At 41.2% G+C, this 27,576-nt stretch overlaps 1 protein-coding gene across 4 annotated transcripts in view; it reads left to right on the forward strand.

Moving 5' to 3' along the window:
- Nucleotides 1-27,576, forward strand: part of LOC122553773 (spectrin beta chain, non-erythrocytic 1-like) — a 269,990-nt gene that overhangs the window by 21,436 nt on the left and 220,978 nt on the right. The window contains exon 1 of one of the 4 annotated variants that reach the window (XM_043698082.1): nt 14,771-15,087. The exons of 2 other annotated variants lie outside the window; for them this stretch is intronic. The gene's annotated coding sequence lies outside the window, so the exon portion shown is untranslated. Of the gene's footprint in view, nt 1-14,770; nt 15,088-15,110; nt 15,135-27,576 lie in introns of those variants that run through there. One more of the 4 variants, XM_043698085.1, reaches the window with a different exon arrangement.

Consider the following 27,576-nt stretch of genomic DNA (forward strand, 5'->3'; position numbering starts at 1 on the left):
TTTGACAGCCAGTTTTGTCCAGACTGTAGTGTCCACATGGTGAAATGCCTGGGTGATATTGAAGAAGTCCAATGTATAATTTTTCCCTTTGTTCAGAGGTATTCCTCTCTCCTCTGCTGAACTGAGGTGATCCTGCCAATGTTAAAGCTTTCAGTGTTCAGCTTTGAGAGCACATTGGGATTTGGGGTAGGTGTGTTCTGCCTAGAACTGCTGCCAAGGATGAAATGGGCAGATGCTTGTCCCACAGTTCTCAGCAGAGAGATGCTTCAATAGTTAGTGCACTCGCTGCTTTAACACTTGCATTGTACATGTCCTGGGGTACCATCTGCTCCTGCAAAGGTGGAGGAACGCATGCTGACACTTCAGAATTACAGCATGATGAGATGCGTCTGCTGTGTGGGTAACCAGAGTTGATGTGCTTTCAACTTTTCCTGTACTTATTGATTCTCAGTTTCAGTCAGTATCTCCGCCTGGATGCAGTCGAGTGAGAATTATGAAGCTGAGAAAATCGCAAGTGTGGTTTGGTCTATTAGCAACTTGTGATAGTCTGTGCCAAGTTTTATTTTTTGCACTATGCTTAACTCCAGGGCATTTAAAACAACAGTTTGCCCTTAAATTATACAAATTGGGATCTAATTATAATCGTATAATTTACATTCATAATAAATGAGCGATTACTGTCTTGTGAAACCTGCCATTACGATATTGTGCCAGAATTCAAGGTTATTGCTAGAGCTTTAATTATTTTTAATTATTCTGTCATGGGATGTAGGTGCCATTGACAAGGTCAGCATTTGTTGCCCATTCCCAATTGCACGTGAGAGCAGTTAAGAGTCTGTTATATTGCTGTGGGTCTGGAATCACATGTCTGCCACAATGAGTAAGGATGGTAGATTTCCTTCCCTGGACCAGGTGGGTTTCCATGACAGTCAATAGGTTTGAGGTTACTATTAATGTTTCAGCTTTCAGTTCCAGAATATTTTTAGCTTTGCATCCAACTCCAGGGAAATTTCTTCATAGTTTGAAAGCACAATATTAAGATTGGCATTAAGATTTAGAGGAGTTAAAAGTTTGTGGTCAACTTCTGCCATTAGGGAGAGGCAAGGCGCATTTTTGTAATCTGACCCCATTCCATCAACAATCTGCTAATGCATCTGCAGAGAAAAATCTTACAGTTGAAGAAATATCCAGGGAGCAGGTGTTTGGCAGAGGGGTCAAAAGATTCAACTTCACCACAAAGCTCAGTCGATCCACATCTGAGTGAGAGGTGATCCTAGATGAAGGCTAAAGGCATCATAGAGGTCTAGAAATCACTTGATTTGGCATTAACTTAGTAGAGATAAATTGTCTCAAACATTTCCCTAATACATTATCATCAGAGCAGCACATTCTTTTTGTTACATTGATCAAATAAATCATGTCCTTAGTATTTTTTCAGTAGCATTGTGAATAACTGGAATGGAAATGCTTGCCCAGACGATAGCACAATATTACATCAGCACCATGGCTCAAAACAAACCAAAGTGACCCCTTGCCGTTTGACAGGAAGCAGTCAGGTTAGTCAGTTGTTGGCAGCAAAACAGAAATTGCGGGAGAAACTCAGCAGGTCTGAACAGAACAGTTCTGAAGAAGGGTCACTGGACTTGAAACAGTAACTCTGCTTTTTCTCCATAGATACTGCCAGACCTGTTGACTTTCTCTAGCAGTTTCTGTTCTTGTTTCAGATCTGCACCATCCACAGTTCTTTTTCTTCCAATTATTTTGGTCAGATGTGGGGTTTTGGAACCAAACAATGAGCTGGTTCAGAAATTGTTTTTCCTCAAACATGTACCGACTTATTCCAAGGATGGATATGTTTTATCCAGATCTTTTTTTCCATATTGTCAGCATTAGTTAAATGATTTATGTGTGTGCTTTTCAAGCTCAATTGAAATGAGAAGTTCAGAATTCTCCTGCTAAGTTATTAGGTGGGCAGGCACTGACAATAATGTTGCTGTCCAGTGTAGCATTTCCCTGCTTATGTTCGCCCCCACTGATGAACTTCATCAGGACAAGGAAATGCTGACCCCGAGAATCAGTCTGATATGTGAATTGCCCAATTAAAGTCAGCGAATGAGGTAATTGAAAGCTTGAAGAAACCAGGTTGAGATTTTGGTGGGGTACATGGGCTGTTGCTAAGGGGGTAGCCTAAGCACATAGAGGTTACCATTTAGCGTGAAATTAGTCATTGGTACACCAGGAAAGTAGGAAGCCCCATGAAAGGGAGAACGACTGCAAGGAACATTAAGCTGCTGGCACACATTTCCATTGGGTATCAGTGGTCACTCTTCTGGCATTGCAGGTGCATAAGAGGAAGGGACAAAGTTTCTTGGCACTAATGGGAGGCTACCTGCAAATGATGGACTGCGTGGGGTTCAGCAAGATTTTGACAAGGGTGGCTGGTCAAGAAGGTAAGAACTCATGCAAACGAGGGCAGTTTAGCAAGTTAGATCCTAAATTGGTTTAGTGGCAGGAGACAGAGTGTGCCAGTCGAAGGGTATTTTTGGGATTAGAAACCCATGTCCAGTGGCCTACCCTGAGGTTCAGTTCTGGGTCCCCTGTTGTTTGGTGTGCACATTAATGATTAGACACTGTAAGAGATTTACTCAATAACTTTGCAGAAATCAGAAAAATTGGTGGTGTGGCCAACAGTGAGGAGGAAAGCCGAAGACTGCTGGATGATATGGATGGGCTGGTCATCTGGACAGAGCACTGGCAGGTGGAGTGTAATTCTGATAAGTGTGAGGTAATGCTTTTTGGAGAGGGGTGCTAACAAAGCAAGGAAGTGCAAAATGGATATTATGTCACTGGCAACTATTGACAATTAGAGGGAATATGGGCTGATTGCTCATAGATCCTTGAGGACAGCAGGCAGGTGGATAAATGATTAAGAAGGCTTTTGGGATGTTTGTCTTTGTGAATACAAGCACAGGAGCTGTATAACTCTTGCTAGAGCCACAGCTGGAGTACTGTGTGCAGTTCTGGTCACTTCATGATAGGAAGGATGTGATTGTCCAAGCAAAACTCCTCTGTATACCTCTCCAGTACATTCCTGATGAAGAGCTTATGCCCGAAACATCGATTCTCCTACTCCTCGGATGCTGTCTGACTGGCTGTGCTTTTCCAGCATCACACTCTCGACTCTCCAGTACAATGTCCAGACTACAGTGATTCTGCTATTAAGAGAGACTGGATAGGGTGGGGTTTTCCCATAGAGCAGAGAAAGGTTGAGGGCACATCTGATTAAAGTGCACAAAATTATGAGGAGCATAGATAGGATAGATATTGAGGAACATTTCCCTTTAGTGGAGGGATAACTAGCCATGGAGTGTAGGTTTAAGATAAAGGGTAGGAAGTTTTGAGGATTTAAGGAAAAACCCCTCTGGCCATGCCCTGCCAGTAACCTTCCAATCGCCTGCAGCTTTAATGACCTACGGGGCCTTCAGAGAATCAGCTGTGGACTTTGTCATGACCACCTTCTCACCAAGTAATCTCTCAGGTCAGTGATATCCCATTTAAGAGAGCTAAACATTGCATTCACCTCAAAGCTTTTGGGGCCTTCCAGGCATAAAAGAGTCATTTGAGTTTTCCAAGTGCAGACCATAATTGATTGCACCCATTTAGTCACCAAGGCACCCAGTGACTGCCCAGTCAGATTCAAAAACAGAAAGAATGTGCATTTCCACAACATTGAGGAGTTCTGTGACTACAACAGTAGCTTCCTGGATGTGTAGATATTTTTAATCAACCTGTTCAGAGATGTTATTACACACATCCTGGAGCAGGTGGGAATTGAACGGAGACATCCTGTTCCTGCATATTTCCTGGAAACTGACGTAATTCTGTCATCCTCGTACATTCCTCTGCTGGTTTTATGCATCGTGCTGGTTTGCATATCATTCAGACATGTGTGGGTGATAAAGATGAAGCACAAAATGCACACAGCTTCTTGCACAGTGCTGCCCTCTGTGGTCATTGACATCAGAAGCGACGTGTATCAGTCTGGCTGGTCTTCAGTAGCACTATGACTGAATCTTGCTGAGATGTTAATAGATATCTTAGGCACACATCCCTTCCATGTTCAGGAGCAGCTTGCATCTTTAGCCTGCTGAGCTGGAGTGTCTACCAAAAGTTGAACACCCAGGGGCCTGCCTTCACTTTGTTTGCTAGAGCAAATAAGGTCATTGAACTTTTCTCTGCATTGCAGCCATTGCTCACGTTCTCAGCCTCCATCCCTGCTGGGCCTGGGAGGGTGGCTTTCCAGTCTCACACCCAATGTCAGGGTAGACCTCCTAGTCTGTCTCTGAAGGGAGAAGCAGCCCATCCCCAACCTTGCCAGCTCCTTGTCAGTTTCTGCAGTTGAATGAATACACCAGCGGTCACAGTAATGGCTCCAATTGGCTAAACAGACTAGAACAAACTATACCCTGGCAATCAAGCAGCCCCTGTCTCAACCCTGTCTGACCATGGTCACTTAAAGGAAACCCAACCCACCCTCCAGTCTAATAACAGGCACCATGGTGAAAAAGGAGCCTGTGACTGTCCCAGGAGGGGATAAGAAATTATCCCAACATTTGTTTTCCAAGTTGGAAAGGGAAATTGCACCTCAGTTCAGATTCACTAATCTTCACATGGGGAATGATATTTCTAGAAGGGATTAGCCGCACATTGCAGTTGTTGTTTTTGCTGAGGTAGCTATCTAAATATAATGACTTTAGTCAGTGCTAAAATTGTGTGCATATTTGTTTTGGTTGTGTTTATGCGTGCAAACTATCAAGTTAAAATTCCTCTGAAACCAGCTGATGGGAAAAGAACAACTGATCTCACAATCCCAGTGCAGGGACTGATTTCCTTCATTTAGTCCTTATTTAGGAATGACCCTATGCTGTGTCCTTTGGCCTCAGAGTAACAATTTGGAATTTAATAACCAGTCAACATAATATGCCCCAAATGCAAATACAAATTCCCCAAGCTGTTCAGGAGCAGCCATTAGACTTTGTGAAACAATCAGCAACTTAAGTTGTGAAATGCATTCCCACATTGCTACTATATTTTAGTTGATGACAGGAGCATGGAGTAATTTAGATAATATCTCTGTAGCTTGTTGCATTGGGGCATAGGCTTTGAGACAGGGGATCTGGGCAGTTGAACATTTGTGAGCTCATTAGGTTTCTGTCTGGTATGATATCACTTCACAATATCTAGAATCTGAATTCTCTCTCTTAATGAACTTTCATGTTTAGTACCAAATGACTTTTGTTTTTAACAAGGGTTAACTATGGTAGTCCACTTTTCATAGGCTGCTGATGCCAACTTTAGCGACTTAAAAGGTTTTTACAGTGCACTGGGAGTGTGTCAGTATTTACAAGCTTCACTGCATGTTTTATCCTAGTTGATATTTTTAATTCTGGTTTTCTTTTATGTCAGTTTGACCACTTGGAAAAGTTAGGAGTTCCCTGCATGCTTTTATAACACCACATTTGCTGGGGGAGAGATGGTTGAGGTGCAGAAAAGAATTGTTGAGGTTGTTGGCCTTGTGCATGGATGAGGGTGTGTGTTCATCTATTAATAACGACTTCTCATTCATGACTTGGATGCTTTAATCATGAAAGCATTTCTCTTCCACCACCAATCTCCCACTGTTCATCTATTAATAAAACCCTGACAGTGACAGTGAGGAATAAGTTTATTTTCCATCTGTTAATCTTATCCTTGGAGCAGGTAACTCATTATTGTATCTCAGATTTATAAGATGTAAGGCTACTTTTGCTGTTCTTATTGAAGAATTGCACATTTTACCATAAATAAGTTCCAGTTGCAAAACCTCATAGTGGTTGCAAATGAGTTAGCAACATTGTAATTTTTCACTAATAATAATTCTGGGTAATCCAAGATGGAGGATGGAGATAAATTGTGGTTTAAGAGCTGCTCACGTTTTTGAGGTATTTTCAGTGTTGGAGCTGATTTCCTTGAATTCTAGGAGCACTAATTACTGATTTATAAGCTGTTGGAACTTTGGAAGTTTGGGGGAAAAAATGATCAAAACAACTGCACTTTAAAAAAGAGAAAGACAGACAAAGGCAGTGCCACTTTCGGAATACTGCATGCAATTCTGGTCTCTCTGCTTTTTGTAGGATGTTGTGAAACTTGAAAGGGCTCAGAACAGATTGACAAGGATGTTGCCAAGGGTGGACGGTTTGAGATAAAGGGGGAGGTTGAATAGGCTGGGGCTGTTTTCCCTGGAGCATCGGAGGCTGAAGGGTGACCTTGTAGAGGTTTATAAAATCATGAGGAGCATAGATGGGGTAAATAAAGAAGGTCTTTTTCCTGGGGTGGGGGAGTCCAAAACTAGAGAGCATAGGTTTAGGCTGAGAGGGGAACGATTTAAAAGGGACCTAAGGGGCAACTTGTTTACACAGAGGGTGGTACGTGTATGGAATGCGCTGCCAGAGGAATTGGTGGAGACTGGAACAGTTACAACATTTAAAAGGCATCTGGATGGGTATATGAATAGGAAGGATTTAGAGGCATTTGGGCTAAATGCTGGCAAATGGGGCTAAATTTATTTAGGAGATCTTGTTAGCATGGATGAGTTGGACTGAAGGATCTGTTTCTATGCTGTACATCTTCATGACTAATTAGTAGTGTTATCCAGCTCATTGATACTAAGCAGCACAGTAGTAACTTGGCATCATGGCACACAACTGAAGGATGCACCTCTTAATATGAGTGGTTTGCAGCAAAGCAGATTTGGTTTAAAGTTGTTCCACTGGGAATAAAATATTTCAAAACAGCATAAACCTCCTTGTGATGTTATGGTCTTGCTATTTATTAACTGACCTTGCTTGCACATGAATTTGATTAAGAATCAGTAAGGTCTGTTCTAACTAGGTGGTTGGAGCTAGTGCTATGTGGGGCATCTGAAGTGCAGTATTCCATTCATTTCTTTGATGTATTTGTCCAAAATGATGGAATATATAAAACTGACTGCTGGCATTGACATTAGGCTAAACTCGTGGACATAATTTGCATTTGGCCCTGAAAAACACTGCCAACCTGGATTGAATGGGGTGAACAAATTTTGGATCTCCTGTCACATTTAATGTCAGAGGGGAAAGTGAGGTCTGCAGATGCTGGAGATCAGATCCTGAAGAAGGGCTTATGCCCGAAACGTCGATTCTCCTGTTCCCTGGATGCTGCCTGACCTGCTGCTCTTTTCCAGCAACACATTTTCAGCACATCTAATGTCAGGGCTTGCTTTTATTTTTGTGTCTATTTTCTGACTGTTGTCAGTCAGATAGGCAGCTGGTCAGAGGCGAATTGCTCCAAGTGGCAGTTGGGGAGGTGCCACATCAGAGTGTGTGTATGTGGGTGGGGTGGGGGGCTGGTGTTGTCAGTCAAGTCCAATGACTGGAAATCTCTGGTTGGTTGATAGATAAACCAGGGAATGTGGACGGAATCACCCCTGGTCCAGCCCATTGTTCCCGCCTTCCTTCAGCTTCCTGTTTCCCTGAGACCAGGGAAGCTTACCAGCCCCAAAGGAGATTGGTGTAACTCAAATCCACCTTCAGTATTATTTATCCAGGGGAAACAAGATCTGTTGTAACTCATTTCTGTTGCAAAGTGCAAAGAAAGCATTGATTGACATAGCCATTCTGTATTTCATAGAATCACAGTGTGGAAACAGTCCATTCAGCCCATCAGGTTCACACTGACTCTCTGAAGGGCCGTCCACCCAGACCCATCCCACTACCCTATCCCTGTAACCCCGCATTTCCCATGGTTAACCCCACCTAACCTACAAATCCCAAGACACTATGGGCAATGGAGAATGGCCATTCCACCTAAACTGCATGTCTTTGGACTGTGGGAGGACTGTGATATGTTTAACTATTTTTCTAGTGTTTAAATAGTTCATGATTCATTGCGATTAATACAATGAGCAACAGTCGAATATGTCCGTTATTATACTGATGGGAAAGTCTGAATGATTTGCTCATGACTAAATTGCTTTTCATAAAATACTGCAAAACACAAGTGGGCTATTTGGCTCATTAAATCTACACTTTTGTTTCATTCCCTGACTTCCCCTGCTCAACTTGGCAATTTTTAAAATCCTTCAGTATTTATCCTTTCTTTTGTTGAAGGCTACGTATGTGTCTGCAGCAACCATGATGATATTTCAGTGCTCCAAGTTGTAATCTTTCATGGAGTAAAGTCATTTTTTTCCTTATATCACCTGTTTGCTCCACCAATCACCACCATCCCCACTCCCCGCCCCCCCTCCCCGCCCCACCCCCGATTATTGGCCATTCAGTCACTGAGACTAGTTTAACTTTACTTGCTCTATCTTTATCAAATCACATCTTTTCTCTGTTCAGTGGAGAACAACTTCAGCTTCGATTGTCTAAATGCTTAGTTATCCCTTGTCCCTCGAGCTGTTCTCGTGAAATCTGCAAAGCTTCTACAAGCTTTCTGGAGTGTCTGAAGTTGAACACAATGCATCAGCCAGAGCCTAACTAATGTTTACTAAAATTTATTTTTAGACATTTTACTTGAATGAATGGTGATGCCAGTCATTCAGAATCATTTCAGTGCAGATCTGCAGTGAACTCTGTATGTTGGTTATTGTCCTACATGTATAATTAATAGTACAGTTATCATTAGTAGTTACTTAAATATCAAGTAATTAACGTAGTTGCAGAATTTCTCTGCCCCATGCTTATTTGGCAGGCCTTAAACTTCTAACTATTTTGTGTGTGGGCATGCGCCAGGTTGTTTGGCTAGGGCCCATTGTTTGTGCTGACTATTCTATTGCCTCTGCTAGTAGCCACCCTATTGTGACAGGATCTGAAGATCTCCAAGGTCCTTTTAGATGTGCCTCACTGCTGAGTGTTCCTGGCCTTCCCTCCCAATATCTTCACTCCTATCCAAGCAGAATATTCTTGTTCCCTTTTACAATCTGAGCAGCACTGCTTTCGAGCAGATGTTGGTTTTGACATATAAAAATCTGAAATGTGCATTTTTACAGCAGGTGAGCTGACAAGTCAGAAAGGCAGTTAATAGGCTCCTTGAAGATGTGTTAATCCAACAACATAAACAGTACATGGGAGATGGATATCATAGTGCATTTGATTCAGAATGCACAGGGCTTCTTGTTGGATGGAGGGACTGTTGTGTCACAGGTTTTTGGTTTCTTCATAGCAAGGTTTTGGAATTCAGACAGGCTTGAATAGAACTGCACGGATTACAGATACATATGAGAGTTGGACATGCTGTTTGAGGAAGGATATAGCTGCTATGTTGAGGCCTAGTTTTGTCATTCCAGTCCGTTAGCCTGACTTGTCTCATCTCATTTTGAGAATAACTGAAATGTAAATAACAAAAGTCAGTAACAAAAGGGCGTAATTTTAAGGAGAAGAGCAAGATGTTTAAGAGGGATTTGAGGACGGTGCAGGCTCAATAGCAGATGGCATTAAAACAGCAGCTAATGAACTTGAAAGACCCTACACAGACAATAAGCAAAATAATGTGATTTACAAAATACCTTGCAAGAACTGTAATAAACACTACATTGGACAAACAGGCAGAAAACTAGCCACCAGGATACATGAACACCAACTAGCCACAAAACGACATGACCCTCCCTCACTAGTATCCTTACGTACAGATAAGGAAGGACATCACTTCGACTGGATCAACACATCCATCCTAGGACAAGCCAAACAGAGTCATGCACGAGAATTTCTAGAGATATGGCATTCCAACAGGAACTCTATCAACAAACACATTGAGTTAGACCCCCATCTACCACCCTCTGAGAAAAAGAAAAGGAAATGACATCACCACAGGAGATGACATCACCAACCCAAAGAAAACCAAAGATATAAATCTAAAGCAGGAATTATCAGCAGTGCTTCGCCCGGAGGCCCACTGAAGATGTTACCTAGTAGGGTGACAAAACGTCTGGAAATGAACCTCCCAGCTCAGAAAGCAAACCTACATCTTCAACCTGAGCTACAAATCTTCTCAAAACTTGCTATGGCCCTCTACTGTGCTGTATGACACATGGACTTGATATTCCTTCAAAAGTTGAGGAAGAAATGTTTTGGCAGTGGGGTGTGTTCAGAGAGATGGTCAGTTCTGCCAATCGAGAAGTCAGAGATAAGGAACGCATGGACAATCATGTCAACCAACAGGAGTCTTGGTTGGAAATTCCCTTTGAGTAGTATTGCTTCAGCTGCCTGTTATACAGCTACACAGTATTCAGTTCTGTCACAAAACCTTTTTTCAACAGTTAGAAATCCTCTGGAAAGGAAAGATGACACCCAAAGCAAGTCAGCTCATGAAAGAGACAACAAAATCATGGGTGATTTTGAGTTGGCTGCTGAAACATTAACTTAGCTTTGTGAAAAAAGCTAGGAGAAAGTGAGGACTGCAGATGCTGGAGATCAGAGTCATCCCTGGGACACCTGCACCAACCAACCCCATCGCCCCGTGGCTGAACACTTCAATTCCCCCTCCCAGTCCATGAAGGATATGCAGGTCCTGGGACTCTGCTATCGCCAAACCCTAACCACCTGATGCATGGAGGAAGAACACCCCATCTTCTGCTTTGGGACCCTGAAACCACATGGAATTAATGTGGATTTCACCAGTTTCCTCATTTCCCCTCCCCCTACCTTATCCCATTCCCAAGCTTCCAAACTCAGCACCACCCTCTTGACCTGTCCATCTTCTTTCCTATCTATCCACTCCGCCCTCCTCTCCGACAAATCACCTTCTCCCTCACCTTCATCTACCTATCACATTCCCAGCCACTTTCCTCCCAGCCCCACCCCCTTCTATTTATCTCTGAGCCCCCTGGCCCACAAGCCTCATTCCTGATGAAAGGCTTATGCCCGAAACGTCGATTCTCCTGCTCCTCGGATGGTGCCTGACCTGCTGTGTTTTTCCAGCACCACTCTCTTGACTTTGTGAAAAAATCTGCCTGTCCAGAACCTACTCAACTCTTTCGATTGCAATGAATAGAAATGAACTCTGGGGCATTTTCTATAATGTGTGGCTGACCTGCAGCAATGCTCAGTTGGGCACTTGAAAAATGGCCCCGGGATTTTTTTTGAGGAGGGAAATGAGCTTCAGGTAAACAGAATGCTTGATGATTATTACTCGTATGTTTACTTGTGATCTGATGTAAAACAGTTTCATGTGTTATATCTCATCTCGTCTCAACAAGTGTTGCAAATTGCTTTTGAAAAAGCATTAAAAAAGGCATTTTATAGGAACATGTGCAAAAATCATGATATCCATCCCTGATCATGAAATGCTCTGTTACTAATTATGCTGTCATCGAATTAGTTACTGGGCAATAAGGGCGTTTCTAAGAACGTAACATGTTCCATCAACTTACGTGAATGCTTGTCATCACTTATATTCTGAAACTTCTGACAGGAAGTAAAAGTCACAAATACTTTTCCTTTATACGACTATGTCACATTTATCAGAATTATAGTTTTGGTTTGTTGCCATTTATTTGAAAACATAAACAAACAAGCTTGATAAGTCGGTTTGTAAATGGGGTTCATTTAACATAGTTACAGTATTTTTGTAATGAAGAACATCTACATTTTTTTCTGCAAGATGAGGTAGGATACTGTCCAAGGTTTATCAGGTGGCATTGCACAGTGCATGTGACTGTATCAACATGTGCTTTTATAAAAATATTGTGAGAGATGCACTAATTTTCTGTCCATCACACAACTAACCAGGAATTTCTCCTTCTCTTGCAACCTATCATTGGTATGTGTTCAGAGGTTTTGCTGGTTGATCCTCAAACTGCTTGGCTTTGCGATGAATGGACCTTCCTTGAGTCGTCAGGTCTTGGAGTGGGACTTGAACTTGGAAGATGGCATAACAGGACCATTACTCACTGTATCACAAAGTTTAGGTGCCTATTGCCAATCCATGACATGCAAAACCTTTTTCAAGCCATCGGGGAAATCTATGGACCGAGGTGAAATGGTCAAAATTCCCTTTGCACAGGGTCCTGTCCTTGTGTTTAAAGATGGTGATGCTGTTTGTCAATTCACAAAAGAAAATTTCCAACAAGAAATTTCCTGTGAATGCATAGTAGCAGCTGATGCTCTCCAGACTATGTTTCAGTCCCCAGTAGTAGGATCATGGGTAAACTATTATCAGAAGGAGAGATGCAGCAAGAACTCAAGCCAAACCAAAGCCTATGACTATGATTGTATTCCATTTGAGTCTTTGGTCATAGAGAGACTCCATGTGCTCATCTTGCCGATGTGGCAGAGTAAAGAACTTGAGCAATGCTACAGAAGTCACTCTTTTCAAGAAGAGAGATTATCACTCAGAAACTGTTGAGGGATTTCTCTGTTATCCCCATTTACAAATTCACCTGAATTGCCTACTTCATATGGCTGACCAAACCTTGACAGAGATGAAGTGTAGCTTTCGGCCTTCCAGATGAACCTTTGATATGTCTTGTTGCCAGGAAACTCCAAGTAAAATGCCAAGAACAGCACCAGGAATTCTTCGTTGCATTCATCAACCCAATCAAAGCATTCAAAATTCATTAAGCTCTGTGGATTATACTCCAAAGTTGTGGATGCCCAACCAAACATCTTCACAATCCCACAATTCCATGCTCTGTGATGATATGACTTCAGCTATCTTGACTGGGAGATCCAAAGCAGACCCCCTCGACATCTGCATCAATGTCCAGCAAGTCTGTGTGATAATCCCCATGGTATTTACCTGGCATTTGGTTGCTCACCTCGTCAAAGGGAAACGGTCCTATAGTGTGTATATTGGTTGTGGGCTAGATAGAAAGCTCTTTAACTTCAGTTGTCTCTTCGCTAATAGCAAACTGGCCACCCGAGATATGCATGATCTCTGCGAGATGACAGTTGTTGCTCATCCTCCACCAGGTTTATAAGCCACTCTGGATTTCTGCGATTGTCCTGACAAGGCCTGTCCTTGAATGTTGCCAAAATAAAACTCATACATCAACCCAGACCTGGTCAGTCAAACATTCAATCTCCCTCTTGTGTTGAAGATGAGACTGTGGAATATACTGATCACTTCCCATACCTTTTGCAGCCATCTCTCTCAGGCTGTCATTCTCAAGAAGGCTAAATACCAGGTCAGCTGTGCCAATTCAGTCTCCTACCAAACAACTCCACAGGTGTTTGATAAACAAAGACCCATGTAAGTCAGCAAGGGTCTTAGTGTAGACAGCACTTATTATCACCACAGGGCAGTACTGTCGTGAGACCTGGACTGTGTTGTCAGTAACACGTAAAAGTACTGGAAGAATTTAACCAACAGTGCCTCCACCATTTTCTCTGAATTTAGTGGGAGAATCGTTGACACATTTGTGTCCTTCTTGAAGCCAAGTCCACAAAACATTCAGTTAAAACTGAAAAATCAACTTCAGTGGCTTGGGACTGGTCATTGTGTCTAGATGGTGAATAGTGTTCAACTCCGCTCCCCCCGTCCCAAAAAAATGCCACCAAAATCAGCCCGTTTTCTCAACTCTCAAATGGCTGGTTTTCTGGAAAGGCTGATGAAAGTACCCCAAATGCATTTGGAAGTAGAGCAGCATTGATATTAATAACTGAGAGGTGCTTGCTACAAATGTTCAAAGTGTTGACAATGAGTATGCTGCATCTTACAGAGCAGAACTGCCTCAATGATGAGGCAGAATGGGAACAGAGAAAGAAGGGCATAAAGAAAATCCTGCATTCCGGATTTTGCCATCTTGAATAATAACTTTTGCCTAAAAATCTGCAGTTCGAGACCTGCCCTGTGAATTAAAGGACAGTTGGTGATAACATTATGACTAGGGAAATGAATGTCATTGTCAGTGCAAGCTGCGGGTATGTGTGTCTGTGTGTGTGTGTGTGTGTGTGTGTGAAGAGTCTGATTATTCCAAACTAATGCTCTTGCTGTTTTTTTTCAGCCAGTGCAGAATTGAACCTATGCTGTTGCTGTGACTTTGCATTGCAGACTGACCATCCAGTCAGCTGAACCCTCCCATGAAGTTTCTGCATTGTCCGCTTCACCTGAAGCAATGGTGACCCTTAGAAAAAACTCACTACTACCAATTGTTCTTCCAAATGAGAGGCAGAAAGTAGCCTATTGTCTTTTGGGAACTTGGTGACTTTCACATTTCATTGTTATTGCTCAATGAATATTATTGAGATGGTTTGGATTTGTCTGTGCTTACATATTTTAAGTGTCATGAGTTAGGTAGGTCAGTGTTAGATGGAGCAGATGAACTCTATTCTTCAAACCAATCACCACGGGGTTTTTGTTTCCTTCTCTCTACATGTTGTGGATGAATTGTTGGAGATTTATTGCTATAATTAGCAATTCCATGACTGTTGTACAAATCAACTGCCAAGATATAGAGGGTGAACTGGATGATCTTTCATTGTCTGGCAATTCCGGTGTTCCTATTTTATTCTGAAGGTATGAAAATAGTGGATGAATGACCTCCTTCTGCACTATAACAACTCTGTAAATACTAACAAAAAGCATTCTCAGTGCAACTTTTTCAATGATATATGGAATTGAATACCAATTATTATATTTTATTAACGATCATTTCACATTTACAAGTATGATGCAGTTCAAAGAATTTTTTATCTGAAAATGCAATCTGTTACTGACAATGTAGTGCATACTTCAAATCAATTTGAAACTGTTTGCTTCAAAATTTTGTTCACTGATAGTGAGTTGTGCTTCAGTGCCTGAGATTGGGCGCATTGCACGTACTGTTTAAGCTCCTAACGAGAAATGAGAGCTTCTTTGCTGACTGATGATAACCACGGTATTCAATGGCAGCCTGCATAACATTTGCCGACAGCTGTGTGAGGCAATGCCACTCCAAGCCAACACCCAGCCCCTCCTCCCAGTGATATTACCGTGAATGTTATTTGTGGGTCATTCCAGCAACTCCACACATAACGCACAAAAGGACACAGGCCAGAGTATTGTACAGCTACCTGGAACGTTTGGATGGTACTTTCTACAGTTTATATATGTATTTAGAACAGATTGTTGCTTTAGTGAGTAGAATATTGTATATATTTTTATTATTATTTAATGACGCCATAGTAAATTGTAGTTTGATAATTATGTGTAAATGAAAACCACACAGTGGAGTAAGTTGTGAGACAGAGACGATGGAAAATTTAAAAACAATAGCTCCAGCAATTTTTGATTAGAGCTAACGTAACTGTAAGTCAAAGTGTATTTCTTGTTTTTAAAAGTTATTTCATTTCACATTTTTGCTGTAAACTGTCTTTTGAATGAAATCATAAGCATTCTTACTATTTTAGGAAATCATATTGTCAGCTTTATAACCAGTGTGTGCTTGGTAATGATATAAGTTGGCTCAGAATTTTATGATGTTTTTAACCTTAGCAGGAGCATTTTCCTTCTGTTTCTGACCTCTGCTGGATGACCTGGTTAAAGTCGTATGCGTTTTCTGCCTGACATAACATAGGACAGGCCCACATGAGAAGTATGTGTTTTAAAAGCACCAGTATTTTCATGTGTGGCTTTCTGTTTAAGATTTCAATCATTTGCGTGATGTTAGCCACAGTACATATATCATCAGAGCCAGTGATGACTTGGTTAATTTTTATCAATCTGTTAAGTCTTCAAGCAAAAACTCTGTGGAACCAAATAATTGAAATGTTGACTAAAGTTAGAATTACGAGTTTCTGCTTGGGTGCCATTGATGATCTGGGTACAAATTGTGTCCATGATTGCATTCATTTTGATAAATACTCTTCTGTTTAGTTTCCACTAACACTCAGTGCACGTTACTGAATACAAAATCTACTGTTAACAAACTCAGTTGGGCATGACTTTAAAATGTAATTTTTATTACTTTTTTTTTCAAAAAACACGATGCATTAGTGAAGCTTGATTAATGGAGCAATAAGTAAGATGATCCCGTTTAAAAAAAAAAGTTTTTAATCATTGTCGGTGTTCTTCCCTGAAATAACCTAATTGTAAATTACTAATTACGATTTTTAAAATATGCAAACCCATTTGCTAGTTTTCTTGGGGTACAGTGCTCCATTCCTTGGTAAATGAAGCAAACGTTCCATACTAATTCTTATAAAACATACTGATTGCTATCTTTGCCAGCAAAAGGCACCATTTATGTTTTAAAGCCAATCTGAAGGTCAGCAAATGAATGCCGTTAGTGGAAACTCAATGGTGATGAATTTAATCTGTGCGTGTGGCAGGTTTTACAGCCAGTACCAGTTTACAAAACAGTGCTTTTTAAAACCATCTCAAAAGCTTGCAGAAACTTGTACAAGTAACATGATGGAATATGCACAATCCTGGGAAAATAACCCCATAGATTAAAAAGTGCTTTGGAACATGGGGTGCTGTATTGTGATCATTTAATCATTCAGTTTGATTGCAGTATAACGTTTTAAAATTATACCAACATTTTTCATAACTTACTTGCTTAGTCATTTTGTTGATAGTGCTTTTAATCATAATCAAACACTTAATAATCTACCTAATCAGCACAGCTTATTGTGTAGGCTTCAACTGAATAGGTTCCACAAATAAAATTAGACACTTAGTTGGGCATGATTACTGCAAGTAAATTTCACTGATGGCAAAGTCCTCACTATCTATTTCCATGGCTTTATCCTTGAAAGAGGCAGGGTATTTCGGTATTTAGTTGTATGTAGGTGGTTGAATGCTACAGAAGGGAAAACTGAATTATGATTCAGATCAATTTACCAACAAATGACTTGATGTGTAACACAGAGAATATTGGTTACCAGTAAGGTGGCAGATGTCCCGAGGCCAATTTAACTATCTTAACTTTTGTTTCAATTTTCTGGGAACTGAAGAGACTTGCTGTTGAAATGCACTAATCAAAATGAACAGATATGATATGTGAGTCGAAAAGTGGGGCGCTGGAAAAGCACAGCAGGTCAGGCAGTATCTGAGGAGCTGAAGAGTCTGATGGTGATAGGGTGGAGTGGACAGATGGGAAGGAAGATGGACAGATGGGGCAGTTCAAATGGGCAGTGCTGACTTGAAGGGATGGATCTCGGATGAGGTGGGGGAAGGGGAAATGAGGAAACTGGTGAAATCAACGCTGTGGCCATGTGGTTTGAGGATTCCAAGACGGAAGATGAGGTGTTCTTCCTCTAGTTGTTGGGTAGCTAGGATTGGCAGTAGAGGAGGCCCAGGACTTGCATGCTCTTGGCGGAGTGGGCGGGGGAGTCGAAGTGTTTGGCCACAGGGTGATGGGGTTGTTTGGAGCGTGTGTCCCAGATATTTTCTCTGAAACTTTCCATGAGTTGACATCCTGTATCCCCAGTGTAGAGGAGACCACATCAAGAGCAACAGACACAGTAGATGAGATGTTTGGATGTGCAGGAAAATCTCTGCCAGATATGGAAGGATCCTTTGGCGCCTTGGATGGAGGTGAGGGGGGATGTGTGGGCACAGGCTTTACACCACTTGTGACAGCAAGGGAACATGTCAGGAGTGGATGGTGGGTTGGCAGGTGGTGTGGACTTAACGAGGGAGTTGCGGAGGGAATGGTCTCTGTGGAATGCTGATAGGGGTGGGGAGAGAAATATATCTCTGGTGGTAGGGTCTGACTGTAGGTGGCAGAAATGGTGGAGAATGATGTGCTGTATCCGGAGATTGGTGGGGTCGAAGGTGAGGACCAGGGGTGGGGTTCAAGGAGGTGTGTGAAGTGGAGGAGATGCACTGGAGAGCATTGTGGATCATATGGGAGGGGAAATTGCGGTCTTTAAAGTAGGAGGCCATCTGGAATGTTCAGGAGTGGAATTGCTCCTCCTGGGAACAGATGTGGCAGAGGCAGAGGCAGAGGAATTGGGAGTAAGGGATAGTGTTTTTATGGGGGGGGTGGAAGGTAGAGGTGGGGATGTGTAGGCCTGGTAGCTGTGGGAGTCAGTGAATTTGAAATAGATGTCAGTGTTGACCCAGTCGCTGGAAATGGAGACGGAGAGGTCCAGGAAGTGCAGGGAGGTGTCCAAGATAGTCCAGGTGAACTTGAGGTCAGGGTGGAAGGTGGTCATGAAGTTGATGAAGTGTTCAACCTCGTTGTGGGAGCACAAGGTGGTGCCAATGCAGTCATCGATGTAGTGGAGGTAAAAGTGGGGGATGGTGCCACTGTAACTACGGAAGATGGACTGTTCCACATATTCAATGAAAAGGCAGACATAGCTATGGCCCATGCAGGTGCCCATAACTACCCCTTTGGTCTGAAGGCAGTGACAGGATTCGAAGGAGAAGTTGTTACGGGTGAGGACGAGTTCAGCCAATCAAATGAGTTTGTCAGTGGAAGGGTACTGTTTGGGTCGGCGGGAGAGGAAGCAACGGAGGGCTTGGAGGCCTTCATCATGACGGATGGACATGTAGAGGAACTGACTGTCTTTGGTGAAGATGAGGCTTTGGGCACCAGGGAAACGAAAGTCATGGGGGAGGTGGAGAGCAAAGGTGGTATCCCTAGACCAAGGGGGACAGGATTGTGTCAAAGTATAAAGAGATCCGTTTGGTGTGACAGGCGCATACAATGGGTTGTTCGGGTCAGTTATCAACTTCACGAACACCTTCCACCCTGACCTCAAGTTCACTTGGACCATCTCGGACACTTCCCTCCTCTTCCTCGGCCTCTCCGACTCCATTTCTGGCAATTGACTCAACACTGACATCTACTTCAAACCCACCGAATCCCACAGCTACCTGGACTACACCTCCTCCCACCACCCCTCCTGTAAAAACACTATCCCTTCCAGCACACCAATCTCCAGACACAATGCATTATTCTCTACCATTTCCACCACCTACAGTCAGACCCCACCACCAGAGATATGTTTGCCTCCTCACCTCTTTCAGCATTCCACAGAGACCATTCCCTCTGCACTCCCTCGTTAAGTCCACACCACCTGCCAACCCACCCTCCACTCCTGGCATGTTCCCTTGCTGCTGCAAGTGGTGTAAATCCCACACATCCAAACATCTCATCTACTGTGTCTGTTGCTCTCGATGTAGTCTCCTCTACGGTGGTGAGACAGGACGCCAACTTGTGGAATGTTTCAGAGAATATCTCTGGAACACACGCAATAAACAACCCCATCACCCTGTGGCCGATCACTTCAACTACCCCTCCAACTCTGCCAAGAACATGAAAGTCCTGGGCCTCCTCCTCCTAGCCACCTGATGCCTGGAGGAAGTACGTCTCATCTTCCACCTTGGAATCTTCCAACCACACAACCACAATGTTGATTTTACCCATTTCCTCATCGCCCCTTCTCCCATCATCCCAGGTCCAACCCTCCAACTCGACACCACCCTTTGAGCTGTCCCACCTCTCAACCTTCTTTCCCACCTATCTGCTCCACCCTCTGCTCCTGCCTATCATCATCACCCTCCCCACCTGTATCTACCTATCACCTTCCAAGATATCTTCCCCCCAGTCCCACCCCATCTCCTATATATTTCTCTCAGCCCCCTTCCCCCCCATCCCAACTTCCTGACAAAGAGCTTATACCCGAAACATCGACTCTCCTGCTCCTCAGATGCTGCCTGACCTGCTGTGTTTTTCCAACACCATATTTTTTGACTCTGATCTCCAGCATCTGCAGTCCTCTCTTTCTCTCAGATATGATATATGAATAAAATTTAGTGTCTGCGTAATCTGATGGCACTAACAATGATGGAAATTAAATATTGCAAATTCCAGTAACCTTATATTGTGGTGAGAGCTTATTAATAGCCAACCATTGTTTAAATTATGAAAAGAAAAACTTGTTTAATTTGTTTATTACCCTGTCCAAAGCAGAGACTGGAATTGGTTATCTTTGGTACACGCATTGTGATTTGACACGTGACGATAACATTATCCAAGGACACTAATTTATTTGTATACTTCTGAAATTACTAACTGCTACCTGGTATCTGACGGTGCAGCTCTGAAAACTAAAACCTGAATTGAACATAGAAGACAATTTTGTACAAATTTGTCTTGTTGGTTTCAGGTACTGTTATTTAGAGAGTAAGTATCCTTCACTGTTTGTGACATAATTGAAGATGAAAGCAATACATTGCTTTGTGTTAGCCAGACTGCATTATATTTAGACAAATATGCTCAATTAAAACAACAATGATTGTTTATTAATAGTAGTAATTCTAGTATTAAGTGGTATGTTGTAATGTGGTATGGCTTTTCTAAAAGATATTTCCACAAGGTAATATGTTCTTAATTTAAAATTATTGAATGATTTTGACCGCCATTCTTTTTTTTGTTTGCTTGGTAGGTTGCTTGTTTAACTTGTGTGAGCACCCTGTTCATTTGCAGGCTTAATTCAAAGCATTTAGCACAATATACAAGACCCTCCATTGCCTTGCTCCACCTGCCTCCCAATTCCTGCTTCTATCTCCATGGACATCACCAATGCAATTGTCTATCCTCTAACTCTCTAGCCTTCCCACTCCTTGTGTTATTTTCTTGAGTGACTGGGCTTGACATCCACTTATTCCTTAGCATTCTCTTCCCAATTATCTTTGTTGGCACTCTTCATTCAAAATATTTGTGCCCTTGGTCACCTCTCTTCAATTCTTCTGCATGGAATCTCATCTCAAGTGCCTCAAAGGGGCTGTCACTCTATCAAGGTGTTCTATAATTGTCTATTTTTGCTGTTAAATTTGTTTGCAGATTGTGGATTTTTTCTTTGTCATGTTTGTTACATAAGATCCTACAGCATTATATTCAAAGGTGTGAGTAATCACTAGCATATTCTAATGTACAACATGCTGAACATGGGTCTGAATAAGTTAATATCAAAGACCGCAATAAGCAACATCCATTATGACAGGATAAAAGTGAGGTCTCCAGATGCTGGAGATCAGAGTCGAGAATGTGGTGCTGGAAAAGCACAGCAGGTCAGGTAGCATCCGAGAAGCAGGAGAGTCGACGTTTCAAGCATAAACTCCTGATGAAGAGCTTATGCCCGAAACACCGATTCTCCTGCTCCCCTGATGCTGCCTGACCAGCTGTGCTTTTCCAGCACCACACCCTCGACACCATCCATTATGACGTCAAACGGATTTTGCAGACCAGCTTATGATTGCAAAGGAGTGAGACTGGACATTTGACGCTTCTTAATGTCTCTCTAATAATATCTATTATATCAATGTTTCTTAAAGTTAATCACTAACATGCAACAAACTTTACCTTTTTAACTAAATATTCTTCTAGTTAGACCAGGAGGTGGTCTTCCTCTACTACACTAGATTACATAGTTCCTGTAATTTCTTACACTTGAAGAGAATGGTCATAAAAACCTTCAAGATGAGCAGCAGCTCATATAGCATAGTGAGCTGGCCTGCCCATACAACATAGTAAAAAGTGGTGCAGATTTGATTTGTTTTCTCATAGAACAGCGTAAGTAGCATTGTAAAATATTCAGCCTCAGCTTTAAGTCTCATACAGTGCCCTCAGCATCAGGGAAGAGCTGAAGATGTAAAAGAAGAAATACTGATGGCAATCCTCAGCCACGAAGAATAACCCAGTGAATAGTGAAAACATTTCAGACCTGGTAAGAGAGACACATACAGGGGAGAGTTAGCAACTGCCTTGAGAAGGAGAATTGGTTTGTCCAAAGTAGGTACAGGCAGTGTCACAAGATGTGTCTATGAATGGTAGAGTTCAGTGTTGAGTGAATAAATGTTACAGGCTCAGAGCAAAACTGAAAATCTCTGGTGGATCAGGAGGAACTTTACAAAAACAATATTCCAGACTGCAAAAGCAATACGTTTTTAAAAAATTACTTGCAACGGATTGAATGTCTCTGACATCCTGAGAGAGCAGCCAGAGGTATGGCTACAGAAGTAAATTAATAAGCCATGAAGGACATCGCAAAGACAATAATTAGGGTGATAAAGTTGGCACATTAAATGTCTAAACTAGACTGATCTAATAGGAGTACAACATTTGTGAGACTTTAATCAGATCCTGGATCTCCTGTCTTTTTCTGAATAAAGTGAGAAATGTTCATTAAAGTCACAAGCAGTGGGATTTATTGTGAACTGCAAAAAGAGAGGAATCCTTGGTTCTACCTTTGAAGTGTGAGAATCCTTCAATTTAGCTACAATTTTAATCACAAGAAAGTAGCAATCATTCATTTCAGGTGTAAAATGAATGAAAATCCAGCATTGTAGAAGAATAGAGCTGCTATTAATGTAAAAATCTAAATCTTTTAAAAATCTAAACTATGCAATTACATTAGAAAGCTATGGCACAAGAAAATAATATTGCCAGGTTCCAGAGATGGATGAAATAGAACACAGAATTGGACACTTAGGAGAAACAACTTTTGAGATACAGAATAGCACCCAAATCAGATACTAAATCAAAAGCTGAACAAGCAAATTCAGTTCTGTACTCAATTGGGAGTATAGCTGATGACATTTGAGCTCACAAAGGTGTATAAGAAACAGCAGACATATTTGAAGTACTGAAAACCTTTGACAAAACCTTTAACCTCAAAACTAATAAAACTCTTAGAAAAGCAAGAATAAATGAACAGTTCAGAAGCATCGGGGAAATCCACAGATGATTGCATTCAGAATTTCTCGAGATTCATGGAGAAATGTAAATAAGATGATTTTAATTCTGAGGGGAAATGGGTAATCCAGCCCTTACATTTTGGCAATGATTATCTTTCAGATTTCAAGTTAGACATCTGTTGAGTGTGGTTATGCTATTAGATAACGATCCATAGTTTAAAAAAGCACACTGTCTACAGATGAGAACAGTGCAAGTGCAAGGTCCAGGAAGTAAAGCACTTGAGATTAAAAGTATGCTACAAGCAAATCCCCAATATAGGGAATGCCAAGTAGCAGAAAACCTCTATGTACTTCACAAACAGGAATTTTCACTCTTGAGTAGGGTGACAAATGGTAGAAGGTGTTAAACTATATAAAGTTAAGGAACAACTGGTCAAAGTAAAGCTGACAGAAGATATCCATAGGACTCCCTAGACTCATAGCAGAACCTGAACCAAGTGCACTAAATTCTGCTTTTCATTATGTTAGCAAAATACATCGATTCTTACAGTCAAAACATGCAAACCTGTGATGATACTGGATTGGTACACATACTTTTCACTGCTATCAACACCAAAGTGCTCAGACTGTAGGAAGCAGCAGGCTTTGCAATGAAGGAAAAAAAGAATGAGATTGCCAATGAGCAGCACATCCCAGTTGAGCCAGTTGACAAATTTAAAACTGCGCAACTCAGTTTGTAATACAACTTAGTGAATAAATAACTAAAGCAGACTCTAGGCAGGTTGAAGTTCGATGCTGAGTTAACTTGGAAGCTTAGGCACAATATTTGACATCCTGAGAAGGAAATCTCAAAGACAAGAATTAGATATATTGGTTTCACCAGTACTGCAATCACTAAGGGCAAATGACAGATTCCAAACAAATCAACATGTGAAAGGAAAACATTGACATGCATCAGCACAAATCTGCAAGTGAGTTGGGAATAGAAATCTGCTGACACAGATTGAAAATGTGCTTATAACTCCATGGAAGCCACCAAGGAGAAGATTAATGTTCAACAACTCAATAAGGAAGAAATTGCCTATTACAGCAGGAAAGATGTCCCCAGGATACAAATCCAAGAGATTAAAGATCGTCCAGTTTAAAGAGAACTACAGACCTCACACTGTCAGGAAGATAATCAAAGGCAATCATCTTCCACCCAGCGAATTATCAGTTTTCCACGTTCAACGTGTATATGTGGCCCCCAGAACACCTGAATTTGTAAAGTCAGAGATGTGGAGGGAGATGGGGTGATGGTAAATGTAATGATATGTACAGACAAATGTATAATATTAAAAAGGGAAAGAAAAAGCTTGATGGAAGATGTTGCATATGGTTCTGGAGAGTAACTTCTAAAGATTTCCATTAGCTCCAGCCATGATGCTGATGGTGTATATGGACCTCTATGGCCTTGGGACTCAAATAAGTGAGACCAAACATCATGTGCTCCTCAAAATCTCTCTACCGAAATTTATCATATCAATGTAATCTGGAACTAGTAGCGATTGTGGAATAAAATAAATCTTGTACATTGCAAGAAACTCTTCCAGTTGTATCAGGAAGTGGTTACCCTTTACCGTACTAGATCAAGCATGTCCTGTTCTTACCTATACTTTGAGAGGATGGTGGCAACAGCATACATCGAGAGCAGGAGCTCACAGCCTTTATTGGCTTTTTGTGATCAGTCTGAGAGTCTTGTGTAGTTGAAATAACTGAATACCAAGAAAACTATGAATGAAGAAAACCATTTATCTCATCTTAATGCATACCCTCCTACCTTTCCCTTAGTGCAACATCCAACTGATTGGATGGTCTTACTGACTGATTCACTCACTTTCTTGCCTGTTCGCTCACTCACACCCACCGACCCAATTCTGCCACATTTATCCAGTGGATATTTAAAACTGCTTCTGACATATCACCAATGGGTAGGAGCTAAGATGCTTAACATTAAATTTGCCAAGATCCTTCAGTAATTATCTTTGAAGAGAAAATAGATCCAAACAATCATATTGGTTTATTTTCCTTGCTTCAAAACAGCTAACCTATTTAACTGCATGTTTCATTGTAATTCCACACAAGTGCAAATCTGCCCTGCAGCGTATCTCACTATTAGCTTGGTTTACAGTACCTCTGACCTGAATCTTATTTTTTTAGTATTTTGTTTATTCATGCACATTACAGGGACTGTTAGTTAACATTTTGTTCAAGTCACATTTATGCATTTGGATCACTATTTCATATATTTGATCTCCATCCCTTTTGTATCTTTCCAAAAGGAATTGGCTTCCAACAGGTTGACATTTTCATTAGAAGTCAGGTTTGATTTAGAGTTGTGTTTTGAGTCAGCTTAATTTTCTTGTAGAACTTTGTGATTTGTTTGTATACCTCACAAACCCCCTTTAGCCTATTTAATTCATCAATACTTACCAGATAAAGCAACAGTTATTCTCAGAGTGCAGTTCTAAATTTCTTTGACATATTATTTTGCAGGCTTACATCCATAAATAGCAAAAACTTTGTAATACAGTAGCGCCTCGACATACGAACGACCCCATTCACGAAGAAATCGGTTTATGAACAGGATTGTACGTAAAATTTTGCTTCAATGTACATACGAAATTCAAGGTACGAACAAAGGTACAAACGCAAAAAGCCCGTGTGTGACCACGTGGTTTCATTGTTCTGCTTTGCTACGCGCTTGTTGAACGCAAAAGCCCTCGGGCCCCGTGTGATCTCATTCAGTTCGTCTTTGGCGCGTGTGCTGTGAACAGCGTCCGTTGCTACGTCCAAGCATTCTTACGCTATCCGAACAATGGGAAAAATTGATTCAGTTTGTGAACTTTTCGGTTCGCGAACCGGGTCTTGGAACGGATTAAGTTCGTAAGTCAAGGCGCTACTATACTTACTTTTCACTCCATATCACAAGTTAGCCTATTCCCAATTTATGTGAATATAAATAAAATCTAGACTTAGTTCCAATTTATGTTTCATCCTCACTTGTTGTCTTATTAATGCAGAGAACATTTCAGTATTATTACTGTAAATCTCTGGGAGGTTGTCTTGCAGTATAATGCTTGGATATCGCCAAATCAAAAGATTCAGCCTAAGATGCCAAGTGCTTGAGGAAATCAATGTGGATATTCACCAGAATGTTTTAGTGGCTGAAACGTTTCAATCCCACAGAGAAACTGGGGAAGCCAAGATTGTTCTTCGTTCCCCTTAGATCAGACAAAGACAAAAGGAGATTTGACCGAGGCCTTCAAAATTATGATGATTTTGATAGAGCAATTAAGGAAAAAGTATTTCCATTGCCAGAAGGAAAATACACAAATTTAAAGTATAAAAAAATGCTTTTTTTTAACATGGAGAGTTCTGTATTTGGAATTTATGGCCTGAAATATTGGTGTAAATGGATTTATTAGTCCCTTTTGAAATGAGGATAGGATAAATACTAGAAGGGATAACACACAGGCCTGTGGGAAAAGCATGAGGAAAGATGTAATGTTATTTACATATACCTTTAAGGGGGTGTATTTTAAATTGTCACCAAAAGAATCATCTCAGCAAGTTATTGTGCATTAGTTCCATGATTTTTTAGTTAGTCTATCAGCAATATTGTTACGATAATCTCTAAGTTTACTCTATCTGTCTAAAATCTTATTTCCAAACTTTTTAAAAATGTTTTTTAAAACAATTTGTGTGTATGGTTAGTCAGTCTGGGTCTAAAAGAAGAATGTAATAAGTACTTGAATTAATTGGACAACTCATTCAACGGTCCAGCTGTCTCATTCTTCGCTGTCTCATTCTTTGATTCCATGCCATGAAACCACAATGTTGGGCTAAATTACTTACAAATTGTATTGTGTCAAGCCATAGATATGATAGTGTCACCCAAGTATCAGGCAGTAATTCTTTTTTATAAAATGGCCAGTTTGCTTCTTTATGGGTTGCTGGGAACCAGGTATGCTTTTTGCTCATGAGAATGGCACACTGCAGACTATATCTGAGCTACTGCACATGTAGTCCAGTCTTGTCTATTAACTGCCACTTGTGTGATGCTCTGGTTGGGAAAGTTGGATGTTTAACATAAGCTGATACCCTGACAAAAAGCAGCCTTGGGCAGATCAGCTCCTGTTGGTGCCATTCCACTCACACTGAGATTGACTGATCTCCAGCTTGGGGCATGGCTAGTCTGACAACTGTTGTTAAATCCTGAAAACCATGAGGAACAACTTAATATATCCTGACTAAATCATCTGAAAGCCAGGATTTTGTCCATCCTTGCAGTTGTTAGGAGTGTCTACTTTTGCGTTTCATCGAAAGACTGACTTTGAAAGACAGCCTTAATCAAGTTCCAGATTGTTCTCTTCTATTGTCTTGATTCCTTCTTTGCATCTTTGTATAGTCAAAAACTTTCTTTAAAATAGGATTCAGAAGAGATTTGACAACAATGTACTTTTTAAAAAAGAATCGTGACTTCAGGAAATGGTGCTAGGCACTGGCATGTTACCTGGTGTCAACCCCAATTTAGAATGATAAGGCAAATCTAAATTTAAGGGTCCTTGGAATTCAGCCTTGACCCGTGTCTGGTGACCATGGAACAAGCCTGCTTGTAAGTGCCGAATCAATAGTCTTGCTCAGGGACCAGGTGGTGGGGCACTGAGGAAAATCAGAATCAGTGTTGTTTCTCAGCTGAGGTTCAAATACATTGTTGGGACAAACTCGGTGGAGCTTTCATTCCTATTGACCTCTATTTATGTGTCTTGGTACCTGGCATGGAAAATGGCAAGTCAAGCAACTAAAGTAAGATGAAATGCTGATTATTATGAATATGCCCAGTGAAACTCATTGGCATTGTCATTATTATATAGTTAACAT

The sequence above is a fragment of the Chiloscyllium plagiosum genome, chromosome 10, assembly GCF_004010195.1.
Source record: "Chiloscyllium plagiosum isolate BGI_BamShark_2017 chromosome 10, ASM401019v2, whole genome shotgun sequence".
NCBI classification, from domain to species: domain Eukaryota; kingdom Metazoa; phylum Chordata; class Chondrichthyes; order Orectolobiformes; family Hemiscylliidae; genus Chiloscyllium; species Chiloscyllium plagiosum.